Source organism: Bufo bufo, chromosome 3 (genome assembly GCF_905171765.1).
Source record: "Bufo bufo chromosome 3, aBufBuf1.1, whole genome shotgun sequence".
In the NCBI taxonomy this organism is placed as follows: domain Eukaryota; kingdom Metazoa; phylum Chordata; class Amphibia; order Anura; family Bufonidae; genus Bufo; species Bufo bufo.
In genome coordinates this window covers 254967014-254990039 of record NC_053391.1, presented here as the reverse complement: position 1 = coordinate 254990039, position 23026 = coordinate 254967014, and positions in this window count along the sequence as shown.

Sequence of the window (23026 nt, the reverse complement as noted above, 5' to 3'; positions counted from 1 at the left end):
TGCAGGCTCGAGGTTCCCCACTGGCTCTTGAGGCGATAGACGGCAGACCCCTTCTGCCGCCACACGTGACTCATGAGACCCTTCCAGTGGGGATAGCCATTGGTGCCGTTCACAGAGAGTCGGTCTGCCTCCAGGTTATTTCGTCTCCACACTACTCGGTGGTCTTGGGGTACCCCTGGCTCCGGAAGCATAATCCGACTTTTGATTGGAGATCGGCCGAGATCCTCTCGTGGTCACCGCAGTGTGGGGCTAGTTGCATCCATGGGTCTGTCAAGTTGCTGTGTACTTCCTCGGACTCTCTGTTGCCTCCTGAATACGAGGAGTACCGGGATGTATTCGATAAGGTGCGCGCGGTTGCCCTACCTCCACACCGCCCATACGATTGTGCCATAGAGTTACAATCTGGTGCCGTTCCTCCTCGTGGCAAAGTCTATCCACTGTCGGTAGCGGAGAATGAGGCCATGGAGGAGTACGTGAGGGAGGCGCTTTCACGCGGACACATTCGCAAATCCTCGTCCCCGGCAGGGGCTGGATTTTTCTTTGTGAAAAAGAAGGGCGGTGAGTTGAGGCCTTGCATCGATTACAGGGGTCTCAATCGCATCACGATCAAGAACGCTTACCCGATACCCTTGATTTCCGAGCTGTTCGATCGCCTTAAAGGGGCCACGGTCTTTACCAAACTCGACCTGAGGGCGGCATATAACCTGGTAAGGATCAAGGCGGGCGATGAGTGGAAGACCGCGTTTAACACCAGGACCGGTCATTATGAATCCTTGGTTATGCCCTTTGGGTTGTGCAATGCGCCCGCAGTCTTTCAGGAATTCATCAACGATGTTTTCCGTGACCTGTTGCAGCAGTGTGTGGTGGTCTATTTGGATGACATCTTGGTATATTCTGAATCCATGGAGGCCCACATTCTGGATGTCAGACGAGTGTTGCAACGGTTACGAGAGAACAAGCTGTTCGGTAAGCTTGAGAAATGCGAATTTCACCGATCCCAGGTAACCTTCTTAGGTTACATCATTTCCGCTGAGGGGTTCTCCATGGATCCTGAGAAGGTTTCGGCTGTCTTACAGTGGCCCCAGCCCAGTGGTCTTCGTTCCCTGCAGCGCTTTTTGGGCTTCGCCAATTATTATCGGAAGTTCATCAGGGACTTTTCCATGCTAGCCAAGCCTCTCACGGATCTGACCAGGAAGGGCAGTAATTCCCAGGTCTGGCCGCTCGAGGCCATCCGAGCTTTTGAGGCTCTAAAGTCCGCCTTTGTGTCGGCTCCGATTCTGTCGCATCCCAACCCTGGGTTGCCCTTTGTCCTCGAGGTGGACGCGTCTGAGACAGGAGTAGGCGCCCTTCTGTCTCAGCGTAGAACACCAGAGGGTCCTCTGCTTCCTTGTGGGTTTTACTCCTGGAAACTGTCTTCCGCGGAGTGCAACTATCAGATTGGTGACAGGGAGTTATTGGCCATCGTGCAGGCCCTTAAAGAATGGAGGCACTTGCTCGAGGGTTCGGTGGTTCCGGTCCTCATCCTGACGGACCACAAGAATCTGACCTACCTTTCTGAGGCCAAGAGATTGACACCACGTCAGGCCAGATGGGCTCTGTTCTTGTCACGTTTTAATTACGTGGTCTCCTACCTACCCGGTTCCAAGAACATCAGGGCGGATGCCTTATCACGGCAGTACTCCGAGCTGTCCAGGGAGGAGTCGATTCCGACTTCGGTCATACCTCCGAATCAGATCTTGGCCGCCATTCGCACCAGCCTGACCTCTCCCCTGGGTGAGCAGATTTTGGCGGCTCAATCTGGTGCTCCCTCTGGGAGACCCAACGGCAGATGTTTTGTGCCTGAGGAGTTGCGCACTCGGTTGTTGCGAACCTACCATAACTCCAAAACTGCGGGGCATCCTGGAAAGAATCAGCTGTCCTGGGCTGTTTCCCGTCTGTTCTGGTGGCCTTCCCTACGTTCCGACATCGCCGCATATGTAGCGGCATGCTCCGTTTGTGCCCAGAGTAAGTCCCCTCGGCACCTTCCGTTGGGCCTTCTGCAACCCATAGCCACCGGGGAGCGCCCATGGTCACACCTGGGGATGGATTTCATTGTGGACCTCCCTGCATCCCGAGGCCATACGGTCATTCTCATGATTGTGGATCGGTTTTCCAAAATGTGCCACTGTGTTCCTCTCAAGAAGTTACCCTCTGCACAAGAGTTGGCCACGATTTTTGCCAGGGAGGTCTTCCGGTTGCACGGTTTGCCCAAGGAGATTGTGTCGGATCGGGGGAGTCAGTTTGTGTCCAGGTTCTGGCGCGCCTTTTGCTCCCAGTTGGGGATTCATCTCTCCTTCTCCTCGGCCTACCACCCTCAGTCCAATGGGGCCGCAGAACGATCCAATCAGGCCTTGGAGCAATTCCTTCGTTGCTATGTCTCCGATCACCAAGACAATTGGGTTGACCTCCTGCCTTGGGCTGAGTTTGCCAGGAACACGGCGGTGAACTCTTCCTCTGGGACGTCTCCCTTCATGGCCAATTATGGGTTCCAACCTGCCGTGTTACCGGAGGTATTCTCTCCCCAGGATATTCCGGCTGTGGAGGATCACCTTTCCGTCCTACGTGCTTCTTGGGTACTGATCCAGAAGTCCCTTGAGGTCTCTGCGCAGCGCCAGAGACTCCAGGCTGATCGCAGACGAGCGCCTGCTCCTTCCTACCAGGTCGGAGACCGTGTATGGTTGTCCTCCCGCAACCTCAACCTTCGAGTGCCCACTCCCAAGCTGGCGCCTCGCTTTGTTGGTCCCTTCCGAGTGCTTCGCAGGGTAAACCCGGTAGCCTATGCCCTTGCGCTTCCTCCTGGCATGCGGATCTCCAACGTGTTTCATGTCTCCCTGTTGAAGCCACTGGTGTGTAATCGTTTCACTTCCTCGGTTCCTCGGCCTCGTCCGGTCCAAGTGGGCAATCGTGAGGAGTATGAGGTGAGCAATATCCTGGACTCACGCCTGGTCCGCGGTCGGGTGCAGTTTTTGGTCCATTGGCGTGGTTATGGTCCAGAGGAGCGTTCCTGGGTTCCCTCCGCAGATGTCCATGCTCCTGCCTTGCTCCGAGCCTTCCACGCACGCTTCCCTCAGAAACCGTTCTTTACTCCGCGGAGGAGGGGCCCTTGAGGGGGAGGTACTGTCATGGTCTTACCTTCTTGCTGTTCTCCTTCGTTTGACATGTGCTGGCGGCCATCTTGGTTTCTGGGTTTTTTGTAGCCTCCCACCCTGCGCCTCCTCCTTCCCACTGGGAGGAGCTGGATGCCCAGCTCATATATATAGGAGGTCTGTGGCTTCAGTTCCTTGCTTGGTCCTCCTGTGTTCACATGCTTCTAGACTGCTGCTGCTTCTGGTTCCTGATCCTGGCTTCGTCCGACTACCCTGCTGGTTCCTGATCCTGGTTTCGTCCGACTACCCTGCTGGTTCCTGATCCTGGCTTCGTCTGACTACCCTGCTGGTTCCTGATCCTGGCTTCGTCTGACTACCCTTCTGGTTCCTGACCTCTGGCTTCGCAAAGACTCTGCTTCGGTTTCGCCATCCGTTTGGACTTTTGCTTTACAGCTTTATTTTCAATAAAGCCTTCTTATTTTCACTTATCCCTTGTTGTACGTCTGGTTCATGGTTCCGTGACACCAGGCCTAATTTTGCAAAACTGACATATCTCACTTTATGTGGTAATAACTTTGGAACGCCTTTACTTATTCAAGTCATTCAGAGATTGTTTTTTCGTGACACATTGTACTTCATGATAGTCATAAATTTGAGTCAAAATATTTCACCTTTATTTATGAAAAAATCCCAAATTTACCAAAAATTTAGAAAAATTCGCAATTTTCTAAATTTCTATTTCTCTGCTTTTAAAACAGAAAGTGATACCTCATAAAATATTTATTACTTAGCATTCCCCATATGTCTACTTTATGTTGGCATCATTTTGGAAAAGTCATTTTATTTTTTTAGGACGTTAGAAGGCTTAGAAGTTTAGAAGCAATTCTTCCAATTTTAAGAAAATTGCCAAAACCCACTTTTTAAGGACCAGGTCTGAAGTCACTTTGTGGGGCCTACATAGTGGATACCCCCATAAATGACCCCATTGTAGAAACTACACCCCTCAAGGTATTCAAAACCGATTTTACAAACTTTGTTAACCCTTTAGGCGTTCCACAAGAATTAAAGGAAAATGGAGATCACATTTTTAAATTTCACTTTTTTGGCAGATTTTCCATTTTAATCAATTTTTTTCTTTAACACATCGATGGTTAACAGCCAAACAAAACTCAATATTTATTACCCAGATTCTGAGGTTTACAGAAACACCCCACATGTGGTCATAAACTGCTGTATGGGCACACGGCAGGGCACAGAAGAAAAGGAACTCCACATGGTTTTTAGATGCCATGTCCCATTTGAAGCCCCCTGATGCACCCTTACAGTAGAAACTCCCAAGAAGTGATCCCATTTTGGAAACTAGGGGATAAGGTGCCAGTTTAATTGCTACTATTTTTGGGTACATATGATTTTTTGATCATTCATTATAACACTTTATGGGGCAAGGTGACCAAAAAATTGGTTGTTTTAGCACAGTTTCTATTTATTTATTTTTACAGCGTTCACCTGAGGGGTTCAGTCAAGTGACATTTTCATAGAGCAGATTGTTACAGACGTGGCGATACCTAATATGTATACTTTTTCTTATTTATTAAAGTTTTACACAATAATAGCATTTTTGAAACAAAAAAATTATGTTTTAATGTGTCCATGTTCTGAGAGCTATAGTTTTTTTTATTTTTTGAGAGATTTTCTTATGTAGGAGCTCATTTTTTGCGGGATGAGGTGACGGTTTAATTGGCACCATTTTGTGGGACATACGCGTTTTTGATCACTTGGTGTTGCACCTTTTGTGATGTAAGGTGACAAAAATTGCTTGTTTTGACACAGTTTTTTTTTTTTTTTTACGGTGTTCACCTGAGGGGTTAGCTCATGTGATATTTTTATAGAGCTGGTTTTTACGGACGTGCCAATACCTAATATGTATACTTTTTTTTATTTGTTTCACTTTAATACAATAATAGCATTTTTGAAACCAAAAAAATTATGTTTTAGTGTATCCATGTTCTAAGAGCTATATTTATTTATTTTTTTGAGAGATTTTCTTATGTAGGGTCTCATTTTTTGCGGGATGAGGTGGGTACCATTTTGTGGGACATACGCGTTTTTGATCACTTGGTGTTGCACCTTTTGTGATGTAAGGTGACAAAAATTGCTTGTTTTGACACCGTTTTTTTTTTTTTTTTTACGGTGTTCACCCGAGGGGTTGGGTCATGTGATATTTTTATAGAGCTGGTTTTTACGGACGCGGCAATACCAAATATGTCTATTTTATTTCATTTTTTCTATTTTTAACTTTTTTTTTTTATTTCTTACTTGGGGAATTTTTTTTTTTACATGTGAAACCTTTTTTCTATTTTATTTTTTCAACCCTTTATTTTTTTATTTTTTATTTTTTATTTTACACTTTTCGTCCCCCATAAGGTCATACAAGACCTCTGGGGGACATTTACTTCACTTTTTCTTTTTTTTTTCACTGTTGATTTCTCCTGTAACTGGGGCTGACATAGTAGCCCCAGTTACAGAAGAAATGCACCCCCCAGAGAGGCTGTACAGCATAATTCTGTGCTGTACAGCCTCAGAGCAGGGCTGATCGAGGTCTCTGAAAGACCTCACACAGTACCCTGCACTCTCCGGTCACGGCGGTCACATGACCTCCGGGTCGGAACAGGAAGCGCATAGCGCTTCCTGCTCTGCATACACAGCGCTCGGCGAGTGCTGTGTATGCAGCGATCCAGAAGGCAGGGACACCTGGGCACTGTCCCTGCCTTCTCTCTGGGTTGCCCTCCTGTCACTGACAGCGGGCAACCCTATCAGCAGCTGCACGATTAGCGTGCAGCTGCACTTTCTGAACGGACGTTTTAAAACGTCCGTTCAGAAATAGAGATCCACCTCCTGGACGTTTATAGTCTATGGGTGGACGGGAGGTGGTTAACATGTATAGCTTGGAAGAAAGACGAGACAGAGAGGATATGATAGAAACTTTTAAATACATAAAGGGAATCAATAAGGTAAAAGAGGAGAGAATATTTAAAAGAAGAAAAACTGCTACAAGAGGACATTGTTTTAAATTAGAGGGGCAAAGGTTTAAAAGTAATATCAGGAAGTATTACTTTACTGAGAGAGTAGTGGATGCATGGAATAGCCTTCCTGCAGAAGTGGTAGCTGCAAATACAGTGAAGGAGTTTAAGCATGTATGGGATAGGCATAAGGCCATCCTTCATATAAGATAGGGCCAGGGGCTATCCATAGTATTCAGTATATTGGGCAGACTAGATGGGCCAAACGGTTCTTATCTGCCGACACATTCTATGTTTCTATGTTTCTCTTCCAAATTGTCAACAGTGCTTGGAATAGAGATATAAAAACATTACTATCAAGGCATTATTCCAACAATTTTCCATTTATCTCATTGTCCAACATTAAAATAATGGTAATGATGCTGCACCAAATATTAGGCAAATGTTAGACAACTGTTCAACGATATTAAAGCTTATATAAACTGCATTATATAAGTGATTCTTCAGCTTGTTCATTAGATCAAGCTGAATTCATCAAGGAAAGTGAAGCTTAAAAAGGTGTTTGCCAATATGGAAAATGATGATGACTTATCCTCAGGAGAGGTCATCAGTATCTGATTGTGGACGGTACGACCCCTGTTGATCAGCTGTTTGCAAAGGGCCCAGCACACCTGTGAGCGCCGTGGCCTTCTTTTAGCTTTTACTCGGCAAGTGATCTTGTGCAACTCCACACCATAGAAGTTAATGGGGCTGAGAGCTTTACCAATCAAAGCTGCTACACAATGTACTGCACTGTGCTTGGTAGGCTACAAGGAGATGGCAGCCGTTGCCTTCTCAAACAGTTGGTTGTACTGGTGCTTTGAATTGCAGCTGCTGGGTGTAGAGGTATGTTTGTTTGTTTTTTCAATGAAACATCGCCACTTCAGGAGTGATCATTTATTTCCGACAACATTGATCCCTACAGAATTACTACTGTGTCTTCATCTTTTCCATTATATAAAAAAAAGGAACTTGAACAAAGTCTGGATGCTTTTAATATAGGTATGAAAACAGGGATCAACATAAATGGACATTACAGCATAAGCAGTATAGTATACAATATTTTTCAGACTATAAGATGCAGGATTTGGAGGAGGAAACTAAGGGAAAAAGTATTTGCCATCCCACCTCAGAGCAGACCCCCATTCTTAATCAGCCTCAGTTCAGCACCCCATTAGATCGGACAACCCAGCCCCCATCAGCCTCAGATCGTACACCCATCAGGCCTCAAATCAGATGATAAATATATAAATATATGCTATATATAGCACTATATCGAATATATTCGTTTTTTAGAATATTCAGAAGGAAAAAAAGACGAATGTTCTAAAAAACTAATATATTTGATATAGTACTATATATAAATTTTTTAGAATATTCGTAATATTCAAAAACAAGAATATATAGCAATATAGCGAATATTCGAGATTTTTTTTAAATTAGTACACATGATCCCTCCCTGCTTCTAGCTTGTGGGCCAATGAGAAGGCTGCAATATCTTTGACTTTAGGAGTAGTGTTGTTTGCAAATTTTCGCAATCAAATTTTTGTAATGAGAAATTCCGTAATGCGAATTTTTGTAATATAATAATTCGCTATATTGCTATATATTCTTGTTTTGAATATTACGAATATTCTAAAAAATGAATATATAGCAATATAGCGAATATTCGAAAAAAAAACTAAAATAGAGCAATTTAGCTAATATAGTGCCATAATCTACTTTGTCTAATATTTTAAATTTTTTTCTCATCTGAAGTTCAGATTGGAAAAAAAATACAACTATTAAAAAAAAGATTATAGCACTATATTAGCTAAATTGTTCTACATTAGTTTTTTTTCGAATATTCGCTATATTGCTATATATTCTTGTTTTAGAATATTACGAATATTCTAAAAAACAAATATATTAGTTTTTTTAGAATATTTGTCTTTATTTTTAATTCTGTACAGTTGTTCCACTTTGGCATACTCCTCCCCGACAAGCATCCCCGTCACCATGCGAACGCCTGTGGGTTAGAATATACCATCGGATCTGAGTTTTCACGATCTCATTGATTCTCATTAGGAAAATTTGCATTACGAAAATTCTCATTACAAAAATTAGCATTGTGAAAATTCACAATCAACACTACTCCTAACGAATATTCGAATTCGCGAATATTCGACTGAATATTCACGAAATATCGCGAGTTCGAATATAACTCCTGCCGCTCATCACTACTAATAACACACAAAGAATTAAATGTTACCATGTTTTTATTGAACACACCATGTAAACATTCACAGTGCAGGTGGAAAAAGTATGTGAACCCTTGAATTTAATAACTGGTTGAACCTCCTTTGGCAGCAATAACTTCAACCAAACGTTTCCTGTAGTTGCAGATCAGACGTGCACAACGGTCAGGATTAATTCTTGACCATTCCTCTTTACAGAACTGTTTCAGTTCAGCAATATTCTTAGGATGTCTAGTGTGAATCGCTTTCTTGAGATCATGCCTCAGGACTCTGACTGGGCCACTCCGGAAGGTGTATTTTCTTCTGTTTAAGCCATTCTGTTGTTGATTTACTTCTATGCTTTGGGTCGTTGTCCTGTTGCAACACCCATCTTCTGTTGAGCTTCAGCTGGTGGACATATGGCCTTAAGTTCTCCTGCAAAATGTCTTGATAAACTTGGGAATTCATTTTTCCTTCGATGATAGCAATCCGTCCAGGCCCTGATGCAGAAAAGCAGCCCCAAACCATGATGCCCCCACCACCATACTTCACAGTTGGGAGGAGGTTTTGATTTTGGTGTGCTGTGCCTCTTTTTCTCCACACATAGTGTTGTGTGTTTCTTCCAAACAACTCAACTTTGGTTTCCTCTGTCCACAGAATATTTTGCCAGTACTGCTGTGGAACATCCAGGTGCTCTTGTGCAAACTGTAAACGTGCAGAAATGTTTTTTTTTAGGACAGCAGTGGCTTCCTCTATGGTATCCTCCCATGAAATCGATTCTTGCTTAGTGTTTTACGTATCGTAGATTCGCTAACAGGGATGTTAGCATATGCCAGAGACTTTTGTAAGTATTTAGCTGACACTCTAGGATTCTTCTTCACCTAATTAAGCAGTCTATACTCTTGTATACTCCAGTCTATGCTCTTGCACTCATCTTTACAGGATGGCCACTCCTAGGGAGAGTAGCAGCAGTGCTGAACTTTCTCCATTTATAGACAATTTGTCTTACCGTGGACTGATGAACAGCAAGGCTTTTGGAGATACTTTTATAACCCTTTCCCGCTTTATGCAAGTCAACAATTCTTAATCGTAGGTCTTCTGAGAGCTCTTTTATGCGAGGCATCATTAACATCAGGCAATGCTTCTTGTGAAAAGCAAACCCAGAACTGGTGTGTTTTTTATAGGGCAGGGCAGCTGTAACCATCTCATTGATTGGACTCCATTTGGCTGACACCTCACTCCAATTAGCTCTTGGAGATGTCATTAGTCTAGGGCAGTGATGGCGATCCTATGGCACGGGTGCCAGAGGCGGCACTCAGTGCCCTCTCTGTGGGCACCCGAACCCTGGAAGAAGTCCAAGGTGTACCACTATGCCTTAGACTTTTTCTGCCATTCATCAGCGCAGGGCATGCTATGAATGGCACAGACAGCTCACTGAATGTAGGCAGGCTATTATAGATAAATTATAAAGTACATGAAAGATATGTTATATTAGTATTCAGGGTAAATGGCCATGTTGGCACTTCGCAATAAATAAGTGAGTTTTGGGTTGCAGTTTGGGCACTGGGTCTCTAAAAGGTTCAAGATCACTGGTCTAGGGGTTTACATACTTTTTCCCCCTGCACTGTGAATGTTTACATGTTGTGTTCAATAAAAACATGGTAACATTTAATTCTTTGTGTGTTAGTTTAAGCAGACTGTGATTATCTATTGTTTTCTTAAACCTCCTCTGCCCAAGCACCATCCTCCTCTGACTCCTCTTCAGACTCCTGCTGACTTGTCTTAGATGGAGCGTTGGGCAGTCACAAATCAGACATCTGATGGGCAAGTGGTGTCGCCGCTGAACGTCAGCAAGGCACGTCAAATAGATTCTGGGGAGCTTGGGGGGTGCAGCCGAAGAGGCGGTAGCAGTGGAAAATGAGGAGTCAGCCGAGGAGGAGACGGAGGATGGAGTAGGAGGAGGAGAAGAAGAGGCAGGCCTGCATGCAATCCTTGGCGGTAACACCAAATCCACACGGGTGCCACGGGTTACATGCTTGATGGCCGTCAAAAGGTTCACCCAGTGGGCAGTAAAAGTTATGTACCTTCCCTACCCATGTTTGCTAGACCACGTGTCTGTGGTCAGATGTATCTTGGCACCGACACTTTGTGCCAGAGATATATTAACTTGCCGCTGAATGTTGCCATATAGTTCAGGGATGCCCTTCTGGGAGAAATATTTTCTTCCGGGTACCTTTCATTGCGGTGTGCCAATGGCCACAAATTTTCTAAAGGCCTTCGAGTCCACCAATTTATATGGCAGTAGTTGGCGGGCTAGCAGTTCCGACAAGCCAGCGGTCAGCCATTGGGCAAGAGGATTATCCGGCGTCATCATTTTTTTACGCTCGAACATTTGGGCCACGGAAGCCTTGTGCCAGATGAACGTGACGACGGCAGAGTGGAAGGTGGAGTGGAGGACAAATGGGAGGAGAGTGGAGAAAGAGAAGGAGAAGAGGCAGGATGTGGAGCGCCGGGAGAGTGGCTTTGTGGGTTCTGACGGCGTTGCTCCCACTGGGCTTTTGTCACGATCAGTGGGGGGGGGGACTCCACACTGAACACAGGAGGGAACTGGGCCTGAAGACTGGGGAAGAAACAGATCAGCTCCTAGACAACCCTAATCTGGGGCCCTGACTACCTATCAATATGAATAGGCCTTGAAGGTAGGAATATTCATAAGCAGGATACCTATGCCCTGATTTCCCTATAAGGCCCTGAAATAAGTATAGGACGAGAGACAACCCATTCCTCCCCAGATGAACGAATGGAAGTCTCTGTCTCAGGCCCAGATACATCAACAGGGAATATAACAAATACATACAAACGCAACTCTTAACTTCTGTAGAGATGGAAGAACAGGAACACCAGAGAGGATCTCACACCAGCTCAGCCAAACCCAAATGAAGCTATCAACTGCATAGTCAGAAAGGTAGGGTGACACTATAAAGGGTAGAAGTGAGCACTGAGCAACAGCTGAGAAAAGGGAAGTGATCATTAATCCTATCAACACTGAATCAAGAGAAATCAAGGAGGCTGTTAGATTCCTCCACGCTCAGCCAATCTACTTGATTTCCTGACATCAGTCACCTGAGGGACCGTGACAGCTCGGTGATGGGAGGCCAGGTGCCTTCTTAAGTCGGTCGTCCCTAGGTGAGTGTTGGGCTTTCCGCGACTTATGCGTTGACAGCACTGGCTGCAGATGGCAACACTATTGTCAGCAGCTGACAAGTAAAAAAAAGCCCACACTGCTGAGCCATGTGCCGGCGTCCTGGGAGCGCAAAATGTGACCGTGCATGGTGGATGGCTCGCCCCAGATACATTTGCAGTCTGCTTTTTGCCTCCTGTGCACTGCGAGTTCTGCCTGCTTCTCCTCCTTCTCCTCCGTATCTGCTGCTACGTATCTCCCTTTAAACTCCCCTCTCTTTCCTCTCTTGTGGGCACCCACGTAACATCCATTGACACATCATCACCGTCACTTCCACCACCACTGACATTAGAGATCTCGGAGTAGGCAGCAACAGCTGGGGCCACCCTCCTTGGACTGATCTGGGTACTGTCGTCATACTGCTGGGTGGCGAACGTTGATACCTCCTCTTCCTGATCCGATGGCAAGAATGGCTGCGCATCGGTAAGGTCTTGGAATGGATGGGAAAATAATTCCTCTAACTCAAGTGAGGGGATTTGGTGGTGGTGGTGTCTTTGGGGGTGCACGCAGCAGAGAGTGAAGAGGGTGCAGATAGAGAGGATGAGGAGGGTGCAGAAGCGGAAAGCTGAGTGAGCCACTCAACCAACTCTGTGGCGTCCTTTGACATAATCGCACGCACTGTTGCACCTGCCCGACCTCTACCACCCCTGCGGAACAGCCTGCCTCTTCCTCTGCCTGTCATTTTCAAAAGGATCCTGTGCCAAAGTCCCTAGAGAAGAGCAGTATTTCTGGAAGCTGATATATGGCAGGCCTCAATCAGTTGTTAATTGAAGCTGGTATATCACCCTCAAGCAGTAATTTTGTGGACGCACGTATATGGAAAACCTCAATCACTATTTTGTGGAAGCTGATAAATCGCAGCCCTCAATCAGTATTTTCTGGAAGCATACAAATGCACTATAATATACTTTTTATGTTAGAAAGTATATTATAAGTATATCACTAGTGTTGAGCGTGAATATTTGATTATCGCGAATATCGCAACTTCGAAAATTTTTGAATATTTCGAATATAGTGCTATATATTTGTTTTTCGAATATTTGTCTTTTTTTTTAACTCAGAAAATCGGCATTGTAATGATCGTGTAATATGCGAATATTACGCGATCAATACAGGCGTGGGTCAAAAAGGAATATATAGCACTATATTAGATATAGTGCTATATATTAGGTTTTTTTTACAGTCGTCTTTTTTTTCCATCTGAAGTTATGATTCCCCCTGCTTAACCTCTTAAGGACCCAGCCAATTTTTACCTTAAGGACCTTATGTGGTAATATCTTTGTGTTTTTTTTTGGAGGATCCGTTTCTTTCCACAGATCCCTTGTAATAAATGCCTACCCTTGTCCGCAAATGTGAAAAAAGTAGGACATGCACTATTTTTTTTGCTGAAGGGAAACACGGAAAACGGTAGAGGAACACAAACGGATGAACAATCAGCATTTTTTTGCTGACCCATTGAAATGAATGGGTCCCCATCCTATCCGCAAAAAAAAAAAAACGGAACGGAGGCCGAGAAAAACAACTGTCGTGTGCATCAGGCCTTTACGTCACATATTGTACTTCATGACAGTGGTAAAATTGAGTCAAAAAATGTCATTTTTATTTATAAAAAAATACCACATTTACCAAAAATTGGGAAAAATTATAAAAATTTCCAAATTTCTATTTCTATTTCTATTTCTCTACTTTTATAATAGATAGTAATAACTCCAAAAATATTTCTTACTTTACATTCCCCATATGTCTACTTCATGTTTGGATTATTTTGTGAACGCCATTAATATTTATTTTTTGGGGACGTTAGAAGGCTTAGAAGTTTAGAAGCAAAAATCTGTACCACATGGGACGCAACCAGAGACGCTGGAACCAAGAGACGCCGCAATGGAGAGAGACGCTGAGCAAGCAGCAGGACACGTGCGCACCAACGCCCCCCAGGACCAGATCACCATCAGCATACAACGTCGATAGCCACCACTTGGGAGCCATTCCTTGGGACCCACTACAAATGGGGTAAGACTGTTCCAGTCTCCATATGCAGCTGACTTAATTATATTCGGACATAACAAGGAATTCTAATACCCACAGTAAGACGAGCTATCTGATACAATTTTATTTTATTTTATTTGGATATCCGTATATCCACCAATTATGCACATAGGACCACACACTGTGCACATTGACGTAAACATTAGAGCTATACTATACAGACTGATCACCTGTATTAGTATTTATTATTATATACCAGTACTACTAAATAAAGGGATCAAATTTTCTCCAACAGCCAATCTAGAAAAATTCTCTACATACATCGGTATAGAGAAATTTATTAGAAAATTATGCATAAAAAGATACTATATGAAAAATCCAATGACCCATACAAATGTGAATATAGTGTCTAAATATGAACACACAAATCTGAAACTTAAGTCCAAAAAATTTCCAAGGCAAGTGATTAGCCATGAAATTGCTACATTTAGGAAAAATATGGAATCCGAAATAAGGAGACTAAATAATAAACCTACATACAATAACTTAACTAAATCCGAGATGAATGCGATCAAAGAACTACAAGCTATAAACAATATTACAATTAGACCAGCTGATAAGGGTGGGGCAATCGTTGTACTAGACACATCCAAATATCACTCAGAATGTCTGAGACAACTATCAGACAATACTACATATAGAAAATTGAAGTCTGACCCAATACATACTTTTCATAACGATTTTATAAAATACTGTAACAGAGGTTATGCCAATGGCATACTCCTGAAACAAGGGCATAAATTCATCATCAATACTCCAAAACGTTTACCAATTTTCTATTGCCTACCCAAAATTCACAAAGATCTTGTACAACCACCCGGTAGACCCATAATATCGGGAATAGGTTCAATAACATCCAACCTTGCACAATATCTAGACAAATTACTCCAACCAGCAGACAAAAAAATCCCCTCATACATAAAAGATACAACAGATATAATAAAAACATTAGAACAACTGGAATTTCAGACACATTGGAAATTAGATACTATGGATGTGAGTTCACTATATACCATCATAGAACATCAACAAGGATTGGAAGCCCTTAGACAACAGCTAGAAATTGCCAACACATTACAATTAGACCAGATAGAATACATACTGGAAGGGGTAAAACACATATTGACACACAATTATTTTTGTTATGAATCTGATTTCTACATTCAGGAGAGGGGCACAGCCATGGGCACCAGATTTGCCCCCAGCTATGCAAATCTATTCATGGTGCACTGGGAACGTGAGGTCATTGCGCCACAGCTGGGGGAAAGTCTGGTGCTCTGGCATCGTTATATCGACGACATAATTTTTGTTTGGCAGAATACCGAAGAACGTCTAAATTAGTTCCTGTCTCAGATTAATCCTAATGACAGGAACCTAAAGTTTACCACCAAAGTTAGTGACACTGAGATTGAATTCCTTGATCTCAAGATAGAAATTAAAGATACCAAACTGCTGTGTAGTACTTACCATAAGCCGGTCATGAAAAATGGATATATACTATATATCAGCTGCCATCTCCCCCATTGGCTACTAAACATTCCAACTAGCCAGTTCAGAAGATTAAAAAGGAATTGTACTCTCGATGAAAATTTTAAAAAGGAAGAGATAATACTAAAAGAACAATTTCTGGCCAGACAATATCCCGAAAAAAACCTTAGATACAGCCCTAACCAAAGTAAGGAATATGAATAGAGAATCCTTTTTCGACATTAAAAACAAACAGGAAGAACCAGGCGACAATATATGGATAATCCTTCCCTTTTATGGACAATATAAGAAAATTGATAAACTAATACCCAAACATTGGCACCATCTACAAAGAGACAAAATCATAGGTCGCTCCCTTCCGAATAACCCCTTAATAACTTATATGAAAGCACCAAATTTAGGACTGATGATTGCCCCAACTATAAAAAAAAATAAAAAAAGAGTATACAATCCAATTGGCTTACTTTAAAAGAATTCCACAGATGCGGAAGTTGCAGTAATTGCAAATTAACACACTTCCCCCAAAAAACTGTATAGGTTCAATCAACACAGAATTCCTTCTCCCATACAATTAGAGACAGTCTGTCGTGTAATTCCACAGATGTCATATACATTTTGGAATGTCCATGCCACAGACAGTACGTGGGCCGCACGAAGAGATTGTTCAAGAAATGGATAGCTGAACACAATAATAACATAAAAAAAGGCTATGAGTACCATACAGTATCTCAACACTCTAAAGTACACCATAATAAGGACCCCTCCGGTTTGATCTACACAGCTTTAGAAAAGATTAAGAAACCTTGGAGAGGGGGAAACCACATATCAATCATGTCTAGGGCGGAATCTCGGAAGATCTTTGAATTCGAAACAATTGTCCCCGCTGGCCTGAACGCAGAACTAGAATTATTCAGATTTCTATAGGGAGATGTGCCCTCCGGGGATGGGTTGTCAAGGTCCGGCTGTCTACCAGCACCCCGACTCCCTCTCCCTGTTGGGCCCCCCTCCCCCTATCTACCAGTATTCTCTATACCATAATCGAATAAGGGATTCTCCCCTCACAACCCATATACCTCATCTCCTGCATACCGTAGCGACTAACATAATTTCTACTGACCTCTTTATATACATATGTATACTTTTATAACTTTATGGGGAACACCCTATTTTTATCCTTATTTTTATTCTTATTTTAATTAAAATTTTATTTTTATTTTATTTTTATTTCTTGATCTGTTATCATATTTTCACCCAATTATGGTGCATGCACCCTACTATGGCTGCACACATGGCAATGTTACATATACATACAGTCACCATGGTGAATACATGTGAACTCTGTATATAACCAATTGGATCCATTTCAGATTTTACCAATATCCAAGACACCCTACAGATCCCTCCCATATAAATAGGATGGTGATCAGTAATACTGTCTGCCACTGATGAAGGTGCAAGTGTGCACCGAAACGCGTTTGGTCCTATTTCAGACAGTATTCCGATCCATTTATCAAATGGTTCAGTAGCCAAAGATCTCTACAAACATAGACTGTAATCCAAAGTCACAGAACAGAGCCGGCCGCAATAGATAACGTTCTTAGTCAGCTGACCGCAGTGACGCAGATACGTCTCGAGTCACATGGTACGCCATCCTCTGTACCACATGGGAGGCAACCAGAGACGCTGAAACCAAGAGACGCCGCAACGGAGAGAGACGCTGAGCAAGCAGCAGGACACGTGCGCACCAACGCCCCCCCCCAGGACCGGATCACCGTCAGCATACAACGTCGATAGCCACCACTTGGGAGCCATCCCTTGGGACCCACTAGAAATGGGGTAAGACTGTTCCAGTCTCCATATACAGCTGACTCAATTATATTTGGACATAACAAGGAATTCTAATACCCACAGTAAGATGAGCTATCTGATACAATTTTATTTTATTTTGATATCCGTATATCTACGTCACCACCAATTGTGCTCATAGGACCACACACTGTGCACATTGACGTAAACATTAGAGCTATACTATACAGACTGATCACCTGTATTAGTATTTATTATTATATACCAGAACATTGCTTTTTGTGGTATATTTTATCTGAATACCTTGACGTCACCTATCTGGAACCACTCGTATTAACCACTTGTGGTATATATATATTTTTTTTCTTGATCTTAATAAATAATTTACTACATACAGTCCTGATCAAAAGTTTAAGACCACTTGAAAAATGGCAAAAAATCATATTTAGCATGGCTGGAATTAACAAGGTTCCAAGTAGAGCTTCAACATGCAACAAGAAGAAATGGGAGTGAGACAAAACATTTTTTGAGCATTCAATTTAATGAAAACAACGAATAAACTGAAACAGGCTGTTTTTCAGCTGATCAAAAATTTAGGACCACACCTCCAAAAAAAAACTAAACCCCCCAAATCAGAAACCCAACTTCCAAACATGAACTCAGTAATGAGTAGCTCCGCCGTTATTGTTTATCACTTCCAAAATTCGTTTCGGCGTGCTTGATGCAAGCGTTTCCATGAGGTGAGTGGGAACATTTCTCCAAGTGGTGAAGACAGCCGCACGAAGGCCATCTACTGTCTGGAACTGTTGTCCATTTTTGTAAACTTCCCTTGCCCTCCATCCCCACAGGTTCTCAATTGGATTTAGATCAGGGGAACACGCAGGATGGGCCAAAAGAGTGATGTTATTCTCCTGGAAGAAGTCCCTTGTCCTGCGGGCATTGTGTACTGTAGCATTGTCCTGTTGAAAAACCCAGTCGTTACCACACAGACGAGGGCCCTCAGTCATGAGGAATGCTCTCTGCAACATCTGGACATAGCCAGTGGCCGTTTGACGCCCCTGCACTTCCTGAAGCTCCATTGTTCCACTGAAGGAAAAAGCACCCCAGACCATTATGGCGCCCCCGCCACTGTGGCGCGTAGAAAACATCTCAGGTGGGATCTGCTTGTCATGCCAGTAACGTTGGAAACCATCAGGACCATCAAGGTTACATTTTTTCTCATCAGAGAATAAAACTTTCTTCCACCTTTGAATGTCCCATGTTTGGTACTCTCTTGAAAAGTCCAAACGAGCAGTTCTGTGGCGTTCAAGGAGACAAGGTCTTTGAAGACGTTTTTTGTTTTTGAAGCCCTTCAGTCTCAGATGCCGTCTGATGGTTATAGGGCTGCAGTCAGCACCAGTAAGGGCCTTAATTTGGGTCGAGGATCGTCCAGTGTCTTGACGGACAGCCAATTGGATCCTCTGGCTCAGTACTAATGAATTTTTTTGAGTCTTCCACTTTACTTTTTTGTTCCATAACCCTCAGGATCATTTAAGAAATTCCAAATGACTGTCTTACTGCGTCCCACCTCAGCAGCGATGGCGCGCTGTGAGAGACCCTGCTTATGCAGTTCAACAACCCGACCACGTTCAAAAAGGGAGAGTTTTTTTGCCTTTGCAATCACAACGTGTGACTACCTGACAGAAAATGACAATGAATCCACATCTTTGCACAGATTTGTCCTTTTAAAGGAATGTGGTCCTAAAATTTTGATCAACTAAAAAACAGCCTGTTTCAGTTTAATCGCTATTTTCAATTAATTGAATGCTCAAATTTTTTTTTGTCTCACTCTCATTTCTTCTTGTTGCATGTTGAAGCTCTACTTGGAACCTTGTTAGGATCCAACAATGTAAAATATGATTTTTTGGCATTTTTCAAGTGGTCTTAAACTTTTGATCAGGACTGTATATCCTGTATCCACTAATATATATATCTAGACATTTGAGTGCCCTCCACCTAACAAATCTTGAAATTTTTCATTAAATTTCCAAAACCCACTTTTCAAGGACCAGTTCAGGTCTGAAGTCACTTTGTGAGGCTTACATAATAGAAACCACCCAAAAATTACCCCCTTTTAGAAACTATACCCCTCAAGGTATTCAAAACTGATTTTACTAACTTTGTTAACTCTTTAGGTGTTCCACAAGAATTAATGGAAAATGGAGATGAAATTTCAGAATTTCCCTTTTTTGGCAGATTTTCTATTTTAATAAATTTTTATCCACTAACAAAGCAAGGGTTAACCGCCAAACAAAACTCAATATTTATTGCCCTGATTCTGTAGTTTACAGAAATACCCCATATGTGTTCGTAAACTGCTGTACGGGCACACGCATTGCGCAGAAGGAAAGGAACGCCATATGGTTTTTGGAAGGCAGATTTCACTGGGATAATTTTAAGCGGCCACGTCACATTTGAAGACCCCTAGATGCACCCCTAGAGTAGAAACTCCAAAAAAAAGACGCCATTTTGGAAACTAAGGTGGCAGTTTTGTTGGTACTATTTTAGGGTACATATGATTTTTGGTTGCTCTATATTACACTTTTTGTGAGGCAAGGTAACAAAAAATAGCTGTTTTGGCACCGTTTTAATTTTTTGTCATTTACAATGTTTATCTGACAGGTTAGATCATGTGGTATTTTTATAGAGCAGGTTGTTACGGACGTGACAATACCAAATATGAGTACTTTTTTTGGTTGTTTATTTCAGTTTTACTTAATAAAGCTTTTTTGAAAAGAAAGATTTTTTAGTGTCTCCATATTCTGAAAGCCATAGTTTATTTTTTATTTTTTGGGCGACTGTCTTATGTAGAGGCTTATTTTTTTTGGTATGAGATGACGGTTTGATTGGTACTATTTTAGGGTGCATATAACTTTTTGATCACTTGCTATTACACTTTTCATGATGTAAGGTGATAAAAAATGGCTTTTTCTACACTGTTTTTATTTTTAGTCTTTCACGGTGTTCACCTGAGGGGTTAGGTCATGTGGTATTTTTATAGAGTAGCTTGTTACAGACATGGCGATACCTAATATGTCTACTTTAAAATTTTTTTTTTTTTTTACATTTTACACAATAGAAGCATTTTTTTAAACAGAAGAAATCATGTTTTAGTGTCTCCATAGGCTGAGAGCTATATATATATTTTTTTTTTGGGCGATTGTCTTAGTTAAGGGCTCATTTTTTGCGGGATGAGGTGATGGTTAGATTGGTACTATTCTGGGGGGCATACGCCTTTTTGATCGCTTGGTGTTGCACTTTTAGTGATGTAAGGTGACCAAAAAAATTTTTTAGCACTGATTTTTTTTTTTTTTTTTACAGTGTTCACCTGAGGGGTTAGGTCATGTGATATTTTTATAGAGCCTGTGGATACAGACGCGTCGATACCTAATATGTCCACTATGGGACAGGGTCTGATCCCTGTTTCAATACAACACAATACATCTGTATTATGCTGTATTGAACTGTCAGTGTCTTACACTGTAAGACGCTAACAGTAGCCTAGGAGACCCAGCCCTGGGGCTGGATCTCCTGGGCTTCCGTAGCTGGCAGTTCCGATGCCTGTTCAAGGCATCGGGGCTGCCATAGCAACCCTCGGTTCCCTGTCCCCGGTGGGGATGTACAAGCTGCCGCAAACCCCCTGTATGCTGCGGTCAGCGTGACCACGGCATACAGGTGGTTAATCCGCCAGCATCAGTGTTTTCACCGATGCTGGCAGATACAGCAGGAGCCCGGCTGTCAGTATCAGCCGGGCCCCTGCTGCTGATCGCGGCATCAGTTGTGGGGCAGCGCGTTAACCCTAGGGCGAGAATGCTCGTCCTAGTGTGTTAAGTACCTGCAAGTTAGGACGAGCATTCTCGTCCAAGGTCCTGAACGTGTTAAGTTGCTTGTCAAGCAATTTAAGCAGGGAGAAATCATGACTTCAGATGGAAAAAAATGACGAATATCCAAAAAAACTAATATATAGCACTATATCGAATATAGTGCTATATATTCCTTTTTGACCCACGCCTGTATTGATCGCATAATATTCGCATATTGCGCGATCATTACATTGCCGATTTTTTCTATAATAAAAAATGTAGAATATAACAAATATTCTAATTCGCGAATATTCGCCAAAATATCGCGAATTTGAATATGACCCCTGCTGCTCATCACTATATATCACACCCCTCTGTGTATCATACCTATTGATAGCACAACGTTACCTGTCCTTAAAAGGACTTTTGTGGCCCTATTAGCTAGCGTTTGGTGGCCCTAAGTTCCTAACTTGCAACCTCTCCCTACACTGGCAAAACACCTAATGTAAATTAGCTGCCAGATCGGGTTCTGTTATTGGGTGTGGGGGGGGGGGGGGTGTCCATGTGCTGAAATGTCTCAATTGGCTTTTCTGTCCCACCTGATGGATGTTGCATGGGTCAAAGTTTGGCGTAATGCAAAAGAATATGGCGCGCGCGGACATCGCCATATGTTCGCATGTTCGGTGGATCGTGAACAGACCGCAAACTGACCGCCGGGCGAACAGCAAGGCCATCACTAGAGGGCAGGGGCCACTATTAAAGGGGCAGCTGATGTGGAGGTCACTGTTAAAGGGGTGTTTACTGTGAATGTTACTGTTAAGGGGGCAGGCTGCTGTGGAGGTCACTGTTAAAGGGGCGGGCACTGTAGGTGTCACTGTTAAGGGGCAGGGACCACTATTAAATGGGCAGCTGCTGTGGAGATCACTGTTAAGTCAGCATTAAGGGAGCGGGGTACTGTGGAGGTCACTGTTAGGGTCCATTCACACGTCCGCATTTTTTAACCGCATCCGATTCGTTTTTTTTGCGGATTGGATGCGGAACCATTCATTTTAATGGATCCGCAAAAAAAGCGGACAGCACACCGTGTGCTGTCCGCTTCCGTATGCCCGTTCCGATGCTCTGCATAAAAATAGATCAGGTCCTATTCTAGTCCGTTAAATGCGCCCCGTTGTCTCATTGATTTCTATGGTTACACAAAAAAAACGGATGTCACACGGATGCTATCCGTATGTCACCCGTTTTTGCGGATCCGTTGTTATAGTTCCGGTCACATGACATTAATCCCCAGGCAGTTCTGCTCCGGAGAGCCAGCTACAAACCCTGATTCACCAGACTAGAGTATCACTAGAGAATCACTATGCCTCTACACGATGTAGAAAAGTTGATTACTCTAGTGGAAGAGAGACCCGAATTATGGGACATGCGGTCAAGCCATTACCATAACCGTCTCAAGAAGGATGCGGCCTGGGAGGAGGTGACCAAAGAGCTGTATGAAGGACAGTGGACATCAGCATCAACAAAGCAGCGTCAAAAATTCGGTTGGTACCTGCTGTTTGTTGGAACGTTAAAAAAAGAAGTTAATAAAAATGTTTTATGTATTGTGTTCTCCCTATTGCCTCCATAGCTTTTTTGAATGATTTAACCATCACAAATTCATTTACAGTTCATTCCATTGTTATGACCACCCTGTAAAACCAGCAGCGGTGGTGTGCTTATGCTGCTGTCTTTTCCATTTATGTGCCAGAAAAACCACCGCTGCTGGATTGCAGACTGGTAGTAACCATGGGAACGAGCATTTTATATTTACAGTAAAAAAAACGGATCGCAATCCCGGATATAAAAATGCGGACGTGTGAATGGACCCTTAAGGGACGGGTCCTGTGGTAGTCACTGTTAAAGGGACGGGTGCTGTGGAGTTCACTGTTAAGGGGGTGGGGTACTGTAGAGGTCACTGTTATGGGGGATACTGTCGGTATCTTTTAACGACACACAGAAGCATTAAATGATAGATGAAATTTACCAGTGCGAAGCTGGGCTCTTCTGTGAGTCTCTTATATATATAAAAATTTGTTTCTGTCTGTTCTTTATGCTCGACCAAACGATTGGACCGATCTTCACCAAATTGAGTACACAGGTACATCAGGTGTCCGGGAAGGTTTTAGACCGGGTCTCAGCTCTCTAATACGTACCGTACCTGAGATAT